Raw genomic sequence first — 13,055 nt, forward strand, 5'->3', positions numbered from 1 at the left:
GCGACGGTTCAGATCCCGCCTTTTCACACCTTTGTTTATTACCCGCCCTCCCTGACAGGCGGGCCTGGCCCCCCTTGTCATGGACTGGGCGGCTAACACCAGGCGTGAGCGTCGCTTGGCTTCCAGCAACAGTTCCGGGGCGTGCCGGATGGGTCAGGCTTCATAAAGGGCCGAACCGCATACGTGGTTACTTTTCCGCATTCGCCTTCTTCCTTCCAAACCTTTGCGCCCCTTTGCCCTCGAGCCTCCTCGCCCCTTGCTCTTCTGCGCAGATTGTTCCTCGCCTCCATAGCAAGATGGCGTCCCTCGTTCGTCCCTGTCGTTTCCAAACTGAGGAGGAACTGAACACGGTGCGCCGCCTGCTTGGGTGGAGTCCACAGGAGACTGCCTGGGGGAATTTGTGCTGTTTATTTTGCACATTTTCACCAGCTTGGGGCTGCCGATCTCTTCGTTCTTCCTGCTACTGTTGGATGATTTCGGCCTCCAGCTCCAGCATCTCACACCGCACTCCATCCTCATGACGTCAATCTTTGTCCACCTATGTGAGATGTTCGTGGGGGTGCGGCCCTGCGTCATTCTCTTCCGCCACTTCTTCGTCCTGGTGAAGTCCGGGAAGGGCAAGGATGAAGTGGGGGCGTACTACTTCTAGACGAGGAGCGATTTGGAGACGCCCTACATTCCCGGGTTTACTGGCGGGAAGTGGGAGGATTGGCGAAAGGAGTGGGTGATCGCCACCACCGAAACCAACGAGCGCCTCGTCATGCCGACCGGGGGACCCGCCTCTAACCGCCAATCTTGGAGGGCCAAGCCGTCCCTGCCGTCGGAGTTTGACCCCGTGCTGAGCAAGATCAGGGCGCTGGCGAAGAGCGGCCTCACCGCGGTGCACGTGCTCGGGGACTTCCTGAAGCGCCGGATCGCCCCTTTGAAGCAACGGCTGCGTCCTGCCTGGAGCTTCACCGGACTCCAAGACTGCAGCAGGACCCACCGCGGGGAGGGCAGCGATCTGACCCAGAAAGGCCAGGAGGTCTTGGTGTGGGTGGTGACGGGGGAGATCTTCATCCCGGAGCACCTGATCCTCCCTCAGGGCGTCGTTCCCCTCTACGAGGACTCGAGCCTGAGGGCTGCAGTGCTGGCCACCCTGCCGACCCTCGACGATGGTGGGCTAGTAGTGCGCCAGACTGGGGGCGACACGGACTGTGGGATCAGGATCCCTGGTGCGTCCGGGGAACAGGCCGTGCCGAGCGCCGCGGGGTCTATCCCTTCTGCCAAGGGCAAGCAGGCCATGGCTGGTAGCTCCGCCGGGAGCGGTCCCAGCCAGGCCCGGAGGAGCTCCGGCGGATAGCCGGAGGAAGCGAGCCGGCGCAGGTTGCACCACAGTGACGGGACCCCAGTTATGGAGCCCGCCGCAAAGCGTCAGAGGACCGCTGAGGACGCGGGCCAGGGTAGCTCCCGGGCCCCCTAGAGTAGCCGCACCGCCACCACCACCGCCGGGAGGTGCCTCCCCCCGGCAGCAGCAGCAGCCACGAGGTGCGCCTCCGCCGCCGCCACGGCAGCCACCACCACCGCCGGGAGGTGCCTCTCCCCCGCAGCAGCAGCAGACGCGAGGTGTGCCTCCGCCGCCGCCACGGCAGCAGCAGCAGCCTCCTCTACCACCGCCACCACCAGGGCAGCAGCAGCAGCAGCCACGAGGTGCGCCTCCGCTGCCGCCTCGGCAACAGCGGCAGCAGCAGCAGCCCCGAGATGCGCCACCGCCGCCGCCACGGCAGCAGCAGTCGCCCAGCCTCCGTGGACGCTGGAGACCCGGTGCTTCGGGATAAGTGTTCTTCCGTTCACTCCCCTTATTCCCGGTGCTTCGCTTTTTGCTAAAGGGCTTCTTCTCTTTGTTTGCCAGGGCCTCTCGCCCAGGCAGCTCTTCCACCGCTGCTGGCTCGTCAGCGGGGGTCCAGGCGACCGGCGCCTCGGTGGCAACGGCGGAAGCGACGACGGATGTGGGGAGCTCGGGTGCGGCGACCTCAGCTAACCCGATGGCGCCCAACGCGGCGGCGGCAGATGCGCCAGTGCCAGGCGCAGCAACGCCCGACGCGGTGGCCCCCGAGGCCCCGGCTATGGTGGCAGTCGCGCCGACACCGGGCTTGGCGACGGCTAGCACAGCGGCAGCGGGCGCGGCAACGGCGAGCATCTCCCCTAGCTCCCAACCTGCAGCAGAGGAAGAGCTGGAGGTGGTCTCTAGTAGGCGGCTCTTGCAAGGTCCCCCAGAGGAGGATGCGGTTCCCCTCCCCCCGGTGCTGGTCCGGGTCCGGTGGACGATAGAAGAGGCGACCTCTACCGCCGAGGCGGCATTCCGGCGGGAGTGGGCGGCTCTGGAGAGCGAGCGTCAGTGCCTCGGCGACTGGCATATCCGCCTGGAGGAGCGCACGAAGGCCGAAGTCTCCCGTGCTGCCGCCGCCCGGTCCGAGCTTGAGGCCGACCTTGAGTCCCACAGGAAAGGGCTCCGGAAGGTGTTCGACCGGGAGCTCGCGACGTCGGGACGGGAGAAAGACCTGGCGCTGCGGGAGGAGGCTATTGCCAAGGAGGAGGCCAGCCTCGCGGCCCAGCGATCCGAGTTCGAGTCTCGCAGCCAGGGACTCGAGGTCCGCAAGATGGAGCTCGACAAACTCTCTGAGTCCCTGCATCAATGGCGCCAGGAGCTGCAGGAGACCGCCAGCCAGCAGGCTGTTGCCGAGATAGAGATCGAGGGGGAGAGGAAGTCCCTTGCCAGGCGGGAATCCCTCACCACCAGCATGGAGCAGGCCCTTGCGCGCTAGCGCGAGTGTCTTAAGACCCTGAAGGAGTCAGCGGCGCGGAAGGAGGCCTCGCTCCAGGAGAAGGCCTGCCAGCTGGAGGCGGCTCAGGCGGCACTGGATGCCCAGGTGCAGGAGGCGGTCCAGGATGCAGTCCGAAAGCTGCAGGAGGACCAGCGCATGGGGGCCCAGCGAATCATCGACTGGGCGAGCGAAGCAAGCTCAGCTCTGGTGCCACATGGAATGAGTCCAATCCAAGTGGCGGAGCCGCCAGCTTCAATTGCTGACGCCCTCCCAGTGCTGAACTCTGCTTCAGATAGACTCCGGCGCCTAGAGACGATCCTTGCTGGCCACCTTGAAGCCGAGGGCCGCGTGCTGTGCCGGGTGGTGGCGGAGTATATTTTGACCTGCCTCCGGAGCCACGACCCTGCCATCTCGCTAGCCCCCGTCGTCGATGGTCTAGTGGCGGAGACGGAGGCCTCCGCTCGGGAAAGTGTGCGGGATGTTGTCGACTTCGTACCTGCTTATTTCAAGCGGGAGCCTGCAGATTCCTGAGTTGGACCATCACAGCAGGCGAACTTTTGTTTTTGTGTTATGTAAAAACTTTGTACTAGTTGAAATTTTAATAGAAGAAAATTTCAACTTAGCTATTTGTCAGTTGCTCTGGTTTGCGGTATGCAGCACCGCGGCGCCCTGGCCCCCTGGTAGATAGGTTCAATTGTTAGAACCTATCTGCCATCCGAGCCGAGAAGACGCTCCGGACCCCCGTATGAGGTTGAGCAAGTGTCCTTGGGCATAGGTGTAGCATAGATTGCAAGTCAAACGAGCGACTTATTCCCTGTATAGCAGAAAAAACTAAAGAGAGGAAAATCAAACTCGCTGGGATAGTAGTAATGATACTGCAACTTAGCTGTTTGACGCATGCAGAATCGATTCTTGGTGTCTGGCTCAAAGCGAACGCTCCGGGCCCCCTGGGAGACAGGCTCAATTGTTTTGAGTCTGTCTACCACTGAGACTGGACCTCGATCTGCATGAAGCCTTAAAGCGGATGCGGGGACCCCCTGGTAGGTAGGCTCCATGGTTTGAGGCTAGCTACCACCAGTCAAGGCCTAACCTGCATACCACTCAAAGTCAAAGCTTAGTAGCAGGCCCGCGGGACCTATTCTGGACCGGCCCCCCAGGTAGTACGAGGTCCGGGGCTCCGGATACGCAGGTCCAGGCAGCACAATGCTTGTTACAGAGTGGTAGAGTGTGTAGGCTTAGGGTACGGAACCAGGCTAAGGCGTTACACAGGGCTCCGGACCACTCCAGGAAACAAACACGACTTTAACGGACCTGGCTTCGACGTCCCGGATCGCTCCCTAGCAGTGGGTGAGGCCATTCTGTCGTACTCGATCCTTTGAGATATGGAGCTGGAACTGTTGTGTAGGACTTAGGAAGCCAACCCTTGAGCTAGAACAAGGTTCGGGCCCCCTAATTACCCAGCTCCGGGTACTAGAGCACTCGTTACAGGGTGGTGGAGTGTGTAGGCTTTGGGTACGGAACCGGCTAAGCGGCTACACAGGACTCCGGACCACCCCAGGAAACAAGCACCCCCTCTCCAGAGCAGGTCCCTAGGGGTCCAGACCCCTCTCCCAGCAGCAAGGGGGTCCGGACCTGGACAGTAGTCCGGCAACTCAATACAGATCTTAGCTGTAGCGACAAGAGTGGAAGTTCACGCGGGGGTTAGAGAGGGAAAAGCTCGAGATTCGAAATGCGAAATAAAATTTTGACACAGACAGAACTGGGAGAAAATATTTCCTTTGCAACTTGATATACATGGCTTGCGCGATGGATGCCATAGGCCGGGTTTATGAGAGCGGACCTCTACCGCTCTGGGCCGCGCATTAATGTTAGCCGATGGTGCGATGGATGCCAGAGGCCGAGTTTACGAGGACGGACCCCCACCGCTCTGGACCGCACACTAATTCTATCTTATTACAAATGAAAAATCCATTTTCCTGCTCTGTCTAAGTGTAAAACTTACGCAGATGCTCTATGTTCCATGGGTTGGGTAGCGGCACCCCTTCTTCTGTGGTAAGGCGAACAAATCCGGGCCGGCATACTTCTGTAACCTTGAAGGGACCCTCCCAGCTGGGGGAGAGTTTGTGGAGCCCTGCTCGGTTCAGAATCCGCCTTAGGACGAGGTCCCCAGCTCGGAGCTCCATACTGTGCATGAACCGTTGATGATAGCGCCTGAGCGCCTGGTTGTAGCGTGTATTTCGGATCGCTGCTCGCCACCTTCGTTCATCAATGAAGTCCACATCGTCACGTCGCAGTTGTTCCTGCATAGATTCGTCAAAAAGCCTGGACCCATGGTGAGCCCAGATGAATTTCCGGGGGAAGGCATCCTTCAGCCCCGTAGACCAGGAAGAATGGGGTCTCCTCGGTGGCTCGGCTTGGTGTGGTCCGGTTGCCCCATAGTACGCACGAAAGCTCATCAACCCATTTTGCACCATGCTTCTTCAAGCAGTTATAGGTGCGGGTCTTGAGTCCCCTAAGGATCTCTGCATTCGCTCTCTCGACCTATCCATTGCTGCGGGGATGTGCCACGGACGCAAAGCATAGCTGGATGCCGATGTCCTCGCAGTACTCTTGGAAGAGTCTGCTTTTGAATTGGGTCCCGTTGTCCATGATGATGCGGTTTGGGATGCCTAATCTGCACACAATGGACTTGAGGAATGCGACTGCTGATTTTTTGGTGATGTTCACCACAGGGTTAACCTCCGGCCATTTTGTGAATTTGTCAATGGCTACGTAGAGGAACCGGTACCCGCCGACGGCCCGGGGGAACGGCCCCAGGATATCCACGCCCCATACGGCGAATGGCCATGAGGGTGGGATCATTTGCAGAGCTTGAGCCGGTGTGTGTATTTACCTTGCATGGAACTGGCATGCTTTGCAGGACCTTACCAGCACAGCCACATCCTGGAGTGCTATCGGCCAGTAGAAGCCATGCCGAAAGGCCTTACCAACAAGCGTGCGAGATGAGGAATGACTTCCACACTCGCCTCCATGGATCTCCGCGAGCAACTCGCGGCCCTCTTCCTAGGAAATGCACCGCATGAGGATACCATTGGCGCCACGGCGGTTGAGATCCCCTTCTACCACCGCGTAGCGTTTAGCCAATCGTACTATGCGCTCAGCGGATACATCGTCATCAGGAAGGATATTGTCTTTCAGGTAGTCCCGGATCTCGGAGATCCATGCATTGGGACCTCCCTGAGTAGGTGGGAGTGGCGCTATGAGATCTCCAGGGTCCTCAACAACTGACACAACCTTGGGCGGGCACCATGGATGGAATGCCGCCGGGACCGCTAGCTTCGAGGTGCTAGCTTGATCCCCTTCACCCAGTTCGGCAGGCTGGGTGGTAGGTCTCAGCAGCCATCTTTCGAAGACACCCTCGGGCACGGATGCCCAGGTAGATGCTCTCGCGGAGAGATCATCTGCTGCTGAGTTGAATTCGCGGGGAACATGTTGCAGTTCCAAGGCGTCGAAGTCCTTCTCGAGCTTCCTCACGTGAATGAGGTATGCCGCGAGTTGGGGATTGTTGCAGCTGCAATCCCCCCGGACCTACTTGATGATTAGCTGAGAATCTCCCTTCACTAGGAGCTGCCGGACCCCCAGAGATAGGACTTGTGTCAGGCCAAAGATCAAAGCTTCGTACTCTGCCATGTTGTTGGTGGCCTTGAACTCAAGGTGCACCATGTACTTCTGCTGATCTCCGTTTGGGTCGATGAGGACCACACCAGCTCCAGCCCACTGCTTGCGGTCGGACCCGTCAAAGAAGAATGTCCAGTGGGGCTCGGTGAAGACTGGTGTCCTGACTTCCAGCTCCGGGGGTCCGGCGTTGAGGTCCGGACCCCCAGAATTGCTTGGGGAAGGAGTCCATTCTGCTATGAAATCCGCCAGTATTTGGCTTTTGACTGCATGACGGGGCTGGAAGTCCAGCTGGAACTCAGCCAACTCTGCTGCCCACTTAGCGATGTTGCCCATGGTGTTGGAGTTGTGCAGGATCGCTCTCAGCGGGTAAGAGGTCAGTACGACAACCCTGTGTGCCTGAAAATAGTGGCGCACTTTCCTGGACGCAATAAGTATGTCATAGATAAGCTTATGCGTCTCAAGATACCTGACCTTTGCCTCATGGAGGACATCGCTGACGTAGTAGACTGGCTTCTGGATGGTCCGGATCCTGGCCACCGAGTCCGGCTCGCCCTTGTCCACCACGTCAGGTTCTTGGGCCCCCAGCGGTTCTGGGTTCCCACTGGGTCGAGGCTCCTCCGGACCCCCTTGTGCGGGGTCTGGATCTTCAGATAGAGGAGTGGTTGCCGGACCCCCATGTCCGTGGCCCGGCTCACCATCCTTGGCCGGAGGGACCCTGGTGTCCCCCTGGCGAGCTTGCTCCATCCTCTCGGCGACCAGAACCATGCTGGCCGCATCTGCAGACGCAGCAAGATACAAAAACAACGTCTCACCTGGCTATGGAGCCACCATACTGATAGTGAGGTGAGGTACTGCTTCAGTTCCTAGAAGGCTTGTTCAGCCTCTTCAGTCCAAGTGAATGGACCGGACCTCCTCAATAGCTTGAAGAAGGGGAGGGCCCTCTCAGCCAGCCTCAAAATGAAGCGGCTAAGAGCGGCCAGAGATCCAGTAAGCTTCTGGACATCCTTGATGCGGTCAGGAGGTCTCATCGCCTCGATCGCCTTGATCTTGGCTGGGTTTGCCTCGATGCCTCGATGTGAGACCAGGAAACCCAGCAGCTTCCCCGCCGAGACGCCGAAAACACACTTCTCGAGATTCAGCTTCGTGCGCGTGGCGCGCAGTCGGTCGAAGACGAGGGATAGGTCCTCAACTAGTGTTGATCCTACCTTAGTCTTGACTACAATGTCATCGACATACACCTCAACTATATCTCTAATTAGATTACAAAAAGTTTTGTTCATAGCTCGCACAAACGTGGGTAAGGCATTCCACAGACCATATGGCATGACAATATAGCAATAAAGTTCATCCACTGTTACAAAAGCAGTATGTTTTCTATCCTCTCTTGACATCTGAATCTAGTGGAAACCAGAGTATGCATCTAGGAAAGACAAAAGGTCACACCCAGAGGTGGAGTCCACAATCTGATCGATACGTGGAAGAGGATAGGGGTCTCTAGGACATGCCTTGTTGAGGCTGGTGTAGTCGATGCACATCCGAAGCTTCCCGTTGGCCTTTGGGACGACGACCGGGTTGGCCAACCACTCAGGGTGGTGGACCTCCTCGATGAAGCCAGCGTGTAGCAGCTTGCGGACTTCTTCACGGATGAAGTTCTGACGCTCCACGGACTGCTTCCGAGGTTTCTGGCGTACCGGCGTGGCATCGGGGTAGATCCTCAGATGGTGCTTGATCACTTCCCTAGGGATCCCGGGCATCTGTGGCGGTTCCCAGGCGAACACATCCACATTTGCCCGGAGGAAAGTGATGAGCGTGTCTTCCTATTTCTCCTCCAGGTTTCCCGCGATGCGGGTGGTCCTGGAGGAGTCCGCTCCGATCTGCTCGGTCTTCACGGGAACATTGTCCGGGTCGGACGACTGAACCTTAGGTGCCTTTGCGGGCGCCCTGGCTCGCGAGGTGGATGGGTCCTCCTCGGAATGTGCAGTCTCTGCCGCCAGAGCATGCCGTTTCTCAACTGCAGCGACGGCAGCAGTGCGGTCACCCCGCACGGTGAGGACACCGGCAGGGGAAGGCATCTTCAGGACCAAATACCCATAATGGGCAATGGCCATGAAGCGGTAGAGAGCCGGCCGGCCAATGATGGCATTGAACGGGAGGTTTACCTCCGCAACATCGAACTGGACGCTCCCTGTGCAGATGTTCTCCTCGGTCCCGAACGTGACCGGCAGAGTGATGCTTCCCAGAGGGAACATCGGATGTGGGCCCACTCCGGAGAATGGGCGAGAGGGAGTCAGCTTGGACTCCGGGATCTGCAGCTGCTTGAGCGCTGCATAGCTGATGACGTTGAGGCCAGCCCCACCGTCAATCAGCACGTGATACAGCCTGATGTTGGCTATGACAGGGGCGGTGACTAGAGGTAGTACACTAGCCCCGGCCATGTTCTCCGGGCAGTCAGATGGCCCGAAGGAGATGGTGGTGTTCCTCCACCTGTGGTGCGGCGCCGCTTTCGGGACCCCCGGCTTCGCCGAAAGGACCTCTCGGCGAAGGGTCTTCAAGTCCCGCCGGGAGACAAGCTCCCAACTCCCACCGTACATTACGTACAGCTTCTTGCGGCGCTCCTCGTTGTCAGAGTCGGAGTTGTCGTGGCTGTAAACGCCCTTCAGCTCCCGAGCAGGGGATTGGTACCCCAGCTCCTTCTCCCCGACAGTGGTCTCGCTGTCGGAGGCTTTCTCCTTGCCAGACCGCTGGCGAGAAGGGGGTGAGCCATCCTTGGAGGCTTGCTCACGCCGCCCACTGACCCGCTTCGCGAGTTTCAGGATCTCGCGGCAGTCAGCGGCGCTGTGGCGAGCGGTGGGATGAACTGGTCATGAACCTCCGTTGCCACCTTGCGGGCGCGGGCGCTTGCCATGCACATTCTGGCCCCCAGCCGCTGGCGCAGCAGCTGGTGCCGTTGCTGCAGCGACTGGACCGCCGGGATGTGGCTCCCCGCGACCCCGGTTCTTGTTCTTCTTTTTCTTGCCACCGCCCTGGACGGTAGCCCCGGAGCCACCAGCCTTGGCGTCTCCGTCTTGAGGGGCTGAGTGCCATGCGCGGCCCTCAGCGGTCCTGGCACACTTGTCAGCCAGGGAGAAAAGCGTGGTAACGCTTTCCACCTCGTGCGTCACCAGTTTCTCGAGCATCTTCTCATCACGTACCCCCTGACGGAAAGCAGTAATGATAGATGCGTCAGAGATACGAGGAATGGTACCCTGTACCTTGGTGAAGCGCGAGATGAATGCCTAGAGCGTCTCTCTAGGTTTCTGCCTCACGGTGTGGAGGTGAGCCTCCACACCATGCTGCTGGTACGCACTGGTGAAGTTTGCAGTGAACCTCGCACAGAGTTCCTCCCAGGACTGAATTGTCCCAGGAGTGAGGTTCATGAGCCAAGTCCGGGCTGGCCGAGTCAAGGCTACATGAAAGTAGCTCGCCATGACAGCGTCGTTGCCACCAGCTGCTGTGATGGCGGTAACGTACACCTGCAGGAATTCTGATGGATTAGTGGTACCGTCGTACATCTCCGGCAGGTGCGGGCGGAACTTGGACGGCCATGCCACCGCAGGCAACTCACCCCAGCCACCGGGGTGCCCGCTTGTATCCGGGCATTTCCCGGAGGCTTGGGTGCCGCTGCATCCAAGTCGGCGTTGAGGTTGCGGCCCTTAATGTTGAGGCGGAGTTCTCGCGCCCTTTCCACGGAGATGCGGGCATCCTCACCCGCGCGCCTGTGGTTGAGCTCAGCCCGCAAGTCTTCTGTTCGTGCACCCCTCACCATGGGGGAGCGCACGGACGCCGACGCACCGCCCTGGCGCCGGTGGTAGGGTACCACCGCATTGCCAGGTAGAGGTTGTTGCCCAGTCCTTGCAGAACAGGGGGAGGCCTGAGCCAGATGGAGGAGACGGTCAACGTCGTCCTGCCACTGCCTTAGGGCGTCTGGCGAGGCTGCAGCAGCCGGAGGGTTGCGAAGCAACTCCCTAGCTGCCGCCAGCGCTTCGCCAATCGCAGCTTGTGAGGGGGCCTTTGACGGGCGCCCTGACTCTTGCTGACGTGCAGCGCACGCCACTACCGACGGTGGCTGCTCCACGGGCACGGTTGCCCCTGGCGCAGGAAGGCGAGAGACGTGTGGTGCGGATGACGCTACACCCTCCGTCATCTCCACGTCGTCGTCGTGGTGGGAGTGCTCAACCACCCGAACCATTGAGATGAGCAAGAGATGAACTAAGACCAGCTAATTCCCCCTACCTGGCGCGCCAAATGTCGTGGTGTGCAAACCCACAGCCGGGTGGCGTAGTGCACCCGCCTAAACCCAGAGGTTGAGTACTCGGGGGTTAGCTAGGATTAGCCCAATCTCGATGCAAGAACACGATGAACACAGCCGATTTAGAGTGGTTCGGGCCGCCGGAGCGTAATACCCTACGTCCACTGTGTGTTGTATTGATTGTGGTCTCAAGAATTTGAGAGCAGGGTTGCTTGGCGTGAAACCGAGCTTGTGTTATGAGAGTCTTGGCGTGTCTGAAGTTTGCAGCAAGCGCCTCCCTTTTATATTTCAAGGGAGGCACGTACATGGCCGTTGAGTCCCTGACAGGTGGGCCCAATGATATAGTATAAAATGACACACTATACAGACATTATGGCATTGCAGACAACGGAGATCTCATTCCTGGATTTCCTTGCTCTGCCCGTGGGAATCCTCTGTCCGGCATAGCCATGCCCTGTCTTGTCGAAACGGCGCCAGGATGTAGCTTGCGGCGTTGCCTGCAGCTTAGCTGAACGGGCCGTGTAGCTTGCGGCGTAGGCAGTATGATGAAAAGGTGTCGTGCCGTTGTATCCATTTAATGCGGCAGATGGGCTCTGCGCGGATGCGGCGCACACGGCTGCACTGTGTACCTCGGTAATATGCGGTCTACAGTGAGGCCTGACAAAGGCTGCCCCGCGTACCGCGGCGGCAGAGCACGCCTCAACCACCTGCATTGAATGCGGTGGGTGGGCGAGTCTTCCAGCGGAAGGCTCGCGCCCGCGCCTGCGCCTGCGGGACACATGGCGCCCCCGGACCCCGCCGCGACGGTATGTTGGTTCTACGCGCGTGGGAGGTCCGGACGGACACGTGGGAGGTCCTAGAGCGGGGAGGGGGTCCGGGGCCGTTGGTCCGGTGAGGTAAGAGCCTGACCCGTGGGGCAGGCTGCTTCGCCTCTTATGGCGTAGTTACGGATGACTACGCGAGTCCTGCCTTGCGGCAGTAGGAGTGGGTATCCCTGCTACAGGGTACCGACAGAATTGTTTAAGGGGGGTAATGTGCAGTGCACAAAAACAAACATTCAAAGTATGCTGCAGACTAATTTAGGGAATGAAGTGTGCAGGGCACAAAATCACGTATTGAGAGTGTCCCGTAGACAAATTTCCCTAGATAATAGGACTGTTTTGCCCTTTGCTCGGACCTACTACTTGTCGTCATCTTCCTCACCTCTCTTCATCTCTCCGCCTATGCCCTCTGCTGCACATCTCCCATCCCATCTCCTCTCTCCATGATGGTTTGGGCGATATTGTGCTTGCATGCTAGCTGGCGAGGATCGGGGAGCGCACGTCGCGGCGAGGCAGCGCGCGGAGCAGCCGGCGCTCGAGCGGAGCACGCGGATGCCGTCGCTCGCGGGGACGGGGACGCAGTGCTGCGCCTCGGCGCGCGGACACCATCGCGAGCAGGCGCGCCCCGTCGTCGGCGCGGATGCAGTCGCGAGCAGGGCCCATGGCGGCCGCACCCGCTGCCAACACCGCCGTCTCCCTGCTCTCCCTCCATGTCGCACTCGGCCTCCTCGCCGCTGGCACCGGGGGCGCCACCCGCGACCAGCTCGCCGCCACAATGGGAGGTGACGGGCCCGGCGCCGCCGAGGCCTCCACGCGCTCGCCGAGTAGGTGGTGCAGCTCGTGCTCGCCGACAGGTCCAGCGCCGACGGCCCGCGTGTCGCCTTCGCCGACGGCGTCTTCGACAACGCCTCGCTGAAGCTCAAGCCGGTCTTCGGTGGGCAAGTACAGGACCGAGACCCAGTCCGTCGACTTCCAGAAAAAGGTTTGATCCCCGTCCAGCCGTGCTGCTAAAGAAGCAACGATGGTTGGCGACGGTGGCCACTGGCCATGCTGTGGCGGCAGTGGAGGGCCAGCCTGCGGAGGCGAGCACCGCCAGGCACGTGAAGGCTGACCACCCCTCTGCACGCCGGCCTCCAGCGTCAGGTCCGCGAGCCGCGAGCTGCCGGCGATGATCCGCTCCACGCGTCCCCCGGGGTCGGAGATGTGGGAGAGGCCGATGGACGACGACTAGCAGACGACACGCGTCCCCCAGCTCGCTTGTCATCTTTTTCCTTCCCCTCTGGCAGGCCACCGCGGTGCGCTCCCCCGCGCGTGCTCCCACACGCCGACTGCGGCTCCCCCGCGCTGACCGCCGTCGCTCCCCCGCGCCTGCTCCCACACGCCGACCGCCGCCGCCGCACCCCCGGATCTGCTCCCGCGTGCCGACCGCCGGCGCTCCCGCACGCCGATGTGCAGCGGTCGATG

The sequence above is a fragment of the Panicum virgatum genome, chromosome 2N (genome assembly GCF_016808335.1).
Source record: "Panicum virgatum strain AP13 chromosome 2N, P.virgatum_v5, whole genome shotgun sequence".
Classification (NCBI taxonomy): Eukaryota; Viridiplantae; Streptophyta; class Magnoliopsida; order Poales; family Poaceae; genus Panicum; species Panicum virgatum.